The 4,846-nt window shown below is 41.5% G+C and overlaps 1 protein-coding gene across 1 annotated transcript in view; it reads left to right on the top strand.

The window, feature by feature from the left end:
- Positions 1-4,846, top strand: part of alk (ALK receptor tyrosine kinase) — a 538,088-nt gene that overhangs the window by 319,187 nt on the left and 214,055 nt on the right. The gene's annotated exons all lie outside the window — the stretch shown is intronic.

The following is a 4,846-nucleotide window of genomic DNA, read 5'->3' as shown; positions in this document are numbered from 1 at the left end:
CATACCAGTAAAAACCTTTTTTCTTCACCTTTTTTATCTGCACCCATGTCAGTGAAATCAATTACCACCTCCTTCGCCAAGCCACGCTTGCTTCTCTGTAGGGGCCGCTTTGCTCTGAATTTCTCTTATTGCCTGCAGGCTCAACTCTGTTGCATGTACATGACCGCTCTCAGCAGATTTCTGAACCATCTGTTTTGCTCCCAGAGCAGGACCTCCAAGGCCCTTGGTACTGGTACTGAGCTCCTTGAGCTCTGACCCCTTGGGTCCGAGTACTCGCTTTACTGGGCTCCCAGAGCTCTGACCTCGCAGGTCACCAGTATTTGTCATGACTGAGCTTCCAAAGCTCTGATCCCTTGGATCCTTCGTATGGTTCATCTCTGAGCTTCCAAAGCTCTGACCTCTTAGGTCTTCAGTACTCTGCATCACTCAGCTTCCAAAGCTCAATAACAAAACTTGTTCTAATTCAAGTAATTGTTGTAAATGTTTTACCGGACAGCCACAGTTGAAGTCACAACGCCCTTTCTCCTCCAGTGACACAAGTCTACGTGTACAGCTTGTACAGTGACTAAAAATACCTAACGGCTTATAGCAGCATAACTAAGGGAAGGCTCAGGGTCACCTGATCCAGCCTTAACTATACGCTTTATCAAAAAAATTAAGTCTAATATTAAAGGTAGAGAGGGTGTCTGCCTCCTGAACTGAAACTGGGAGCTGGTTCCACAGGAGAGGAGCCTGATAGCTAAAGGCTTTGCCTCCCATTCTACTTTTGTAGACTCTAGGGAACCACAAGTAAACCTGCACTCTGAGAGTGAAGTGCTCCCTTGGAATGATAAGGTCTTTAAGATACAACGGAGCCCTGTCATTAAGGGCTTTGTATGTTAGGAGAAGGGTTTTAAATTCTGTTCTGGATTTTACAGACATGTTATACTTATTCATAGTGGTATGACGATGGACTTATCTCATGAGATAATAATAATAATAATAATAATGATAAAGCTTTATTACAACTCCGAGGAGCACAGAGTGCTGAACAGTAAAACATGTGGAGCAAATAGAAAACATTACTAAAACAATAAAACCTAAACAGAATAAAACACAAATTTACAAAACAGGAGTAATAAAAGCTTCCATATCAAAATACAAATAGCATAAGACAACAAGTTAAACGACGTCCCTTTGGGGCAAGTAAAACAGATTAGACACCAAAGGCCTATCTAAAGAGGTGAGTTTTTAAAGTTGACTTAAAAACCGCTAACTTGGTTATGGACCGTAGCTCTAGCGGTACAGAATTCCAGAGTCTGGGGGCATACACAGCAAAAGAGTGATTGCCCCATTTTTTTATATCGAGACCGTGGGACAACCAAGGACAGATGCTCTGAGGAGCGCAGAGCTCTGCATGGAGCACAGATAGACAGCAGATCCGACAGGTACGGCGGAGCGAGGGCATTCATAGCCTTAAAAACAAATGGCAGTATCTTAAAATCAACTCTAAACTGTACTGGCAACCAGTGTAGCGAGAGGAGGACGGGGGTGATGTGGCCATACCTGGGTGTGTTCGACAGCAGTCGAGCCGCAGTGTTCTGGACTAACTGGAGCTTCCGAAGAAGAGACTGAGAAATTCCAACATAGAGGGCATTGCAGTAGTCAAGTCGCGAAGTGATAAAAGCGTGGATAGCTTTTACCTTCGTTAAAAGTCTCAGGTGAAAAAAGCTGGTTTTAACCATGGCCCTGATCTGCTTATCAAAACTGAGGCCACTATGTCCTAGTTGTGTTCTTTTCCGTGTTTCTATGAAGTTCTGTTCTTATGTGTCTGTTCTTATGGTGTTATGTTGGTTGTTCTCTATTGCTGCTGTAACACAGAAATTTCCCCACTGTGGGATCAATAAAGTACCTACTCTGCTCTGCTCTGCCCTGCCCTGCCCTGCCCTGCCATGCCAAATATCACTCCAATATTTTTCAGTGTCTGGATACAACAATAACAATGTCCTCAGTCTTGCTCTCATTTAAATGAAGGAAATTCTGGGATAGCCATTGCTTAATATTACGAATGCAATTATGTAGTGGAGTAAGTGCGTTCGAATCGCATTGTATCAGTGGCACGTAAATCTGAATATCATCCTCATTAAAATGAACATTATGCCTTGATATGATTGAACCAAGTGGTGACGTGTATATAAAGAAAACAGTAACGGTGCCAGGATTGAGCCTTGTGGGACACCTGAGGTAAGAGGGGCTATGCTAGAGGAGAAATTGTCAATAATGACAGAGAAGGTTCTATTGGTCAGGAAAGAAATAAACCAGTTTATAACTAAGCCTCTCAGGCCAACGAGGTGTTCCAGTCGGGAAAGCAAATATACACAGTGATACACAATATTAGGTTCACAAGAATGCAATGACAATATTTTACCACTATTTTTAAGAAATCTTTAATGATGAAATATATGACGAGAACAATAGTCATTCTTTCAACTGAAATTCAGAAAATGCAAAACAATGCAGGTGTATTTTGAAATGTTTGAAATTCTGTATCCTGAAATAAATGTAAAAAAGATCATCTGGGCTTTGTTTTAGGTAGAAGATGTTTCACCTCTCATCCAAGAGGCTTCATCAGTCCTGTCCGACTGGTGGTGAGCAGGAGGTATTTATCCCCCTGGGTGGTGTTTCAGTCCTTTGACAGCGAACAATGTCCTCTAATGACTGAATCATTATAGTCCGGTATTGGTATTGTTACTTGTCTTTGAACCCTCACATCTCGGCCAACACCTATTGTCTTGGTGTGAATAAGGGTGGGAATGTTTGGGCGGAGATTTCAAAATGGAGTTGTATATGGATGACAAGTTGTCATCCATATACAAGTCGTTGGGGGACATTGTTGGCCACCAAAGGACTGGAACCGCAACATATCAGTCGTTAGGGGACATTGTTGGCCTTCGAAGGACTGAAACACCACCCAGGGGGATAAATACCTCCTGCTCACCACCAGTCGGACAGAACTGATGAAACCTCTTGGATGAGAGGTGAAACGTGTTTTACCTAAAATCAAGTCCAGGTGATATTTTCTGTTTTTGCAGCTTACTATGGCCTGGACGACTGAGAATTCGCAAAGAAATTCTGTATCGTTCACGCCTACAACACTCCCCTTGCAGTCCCTCACCCCTTGACCAATGCAGCACCATGCATTAAAACACAGCAGGGAGTTGAGTTATAACTCAAATGGGACATTAGCTATAGAGACCAAAACTATTTTTTTGTACTAGGCTGTAAACATGTTTTCAGCCATGTTTACAGTTTACATGTCTTTGGGGATTGGCTGCCTTTTGCCCTCTTAATAATTTGTTCACAGATGACCTTGTGTAGAATCAGAATGGAAATGTTGCTACAGTTTCTCCCCCCTGCTTTTTTTCTACTTTCATAATATTCAGCTCCTCTCAATGCACCAAACTACTGCTGCCACTGGTGAGATGCAGTCTGCTGCTGAATTTTCATGAGACTTCAAACTCATTCAAAAGGCAAACTATAGAGCAAAAGTGGTATGACAAATGCTTATACTGCATAGTGCTGTGTTTTATTTTCCAATAGAGCATTTGAGACCCCATATTTCTTATCATATAAAGTGCAGTGCATTTTCCATTATAATTTAATGCTGCTTTTCCTTTTATTCTGATGTCATCATATGGCACATCTCCCCCCAGGCACACAAGTAATACACACACACACACACACACACACACACACACACAGTATCGTTTGAACATAGTCCATATAGCCTGCTTCACACAGATACTCTACATGTGTGTGGTTCTTGGCTGCAGCCTTGGCATAGTTCTCCTGGACCTCTTGTTGAGAGCTGCTTTGGGATTCTGCCCTGCAAGCAGACCAGGCAGGAGGTGTTGGTGGGGGAAGGAAGTGCTGATTTTCCCTAGTGCATTGTGATCCATCAATTCATGTACTTGAGCCCATTCAAACACATGCACATAGATTTTTGTATGTTGTGTCTTAATGCTTTTCTTTTGTCTTCTATCCACTCACCCCAACCGGTCAAGGCTGTACAGCCGCCCACCAAGAGCCTGGGTCTGTCAGAGGTTTCTTCTGTTAAAAGGAGTTTTTCCTCTCTACTGTCACCAAGTGCTTGCTCATGGGGGATTTGTTGGGTTTTTCTGTATAATACCATTGTTGTCATTTGGGGCTATACAAATATAATTAAATTGAATTAAATTCTAATCTAATTATACATGCACACATCATCCAGACTGTATCCTTTTGTACATCAGTACATACATTTTAGAGACTTTCTCTGTTTCTTCATGCAGCTAATTAGGATGGTGCAAAGAAGAATAAGATATACTTTATAAGGATGGAAGAAAAATGTCAAAAATCCTTAATGAAGTTATTACAGTCACCTTACTCAAATGTTCTCTAATGAAATAATATTCTAGCCTTAAGGAATTCATTCCAGGAGATACTGTTGCATTCTTCTGGAGAGTAATCAACAATCTATCATATCTACCTTCTCATGGAACTCTTGATTGCTAGTTTCAGGGGTGGATATCTGTTGCCAAGAAGGATTTTTGGTGCTTTTTCTGCTTAGAGGATGTTCTAATTTATGTATTCATTCCTTTTTGTCTTGACTACAAAGATGGTGCACATCCAATTTCTTTATATATTTGCCTCATCTGTTGGCTCTTGAGCCTACTTGAAGAATAAAATGTAAGTTGTGCTAACTGATCCCACCCGTACCCTCAACAAGCCTCTGATGTTTTTTTCCTTCTGTTCATGTCCAGTCAGTATGTGAGCATTTCAGTGCATTCCTTTGGCCAGGCTATTTAAACACACTTTGTATTTATTG

The sequence above is a fragment of the Monopterus albus genome, unplaced genomic scaffold (assembly GCF_001952655.1).
Source record: "Monopterus albus unplaced genomic scaffold, M_albus_1.0 scaffold270.1, whole genome shotgun sequence".
Taxonomy (NCBI): Eukaryota; Metazoa; Chordata; class Actinopteri; order Synbranchiformes; family Synbranchidae; genus Monopterus; species Monopterus albus.
Note: the sequence above shows the minus strand (reverse complement) of the source record. Positions and strands in the feature narration are given on the sequence as shown.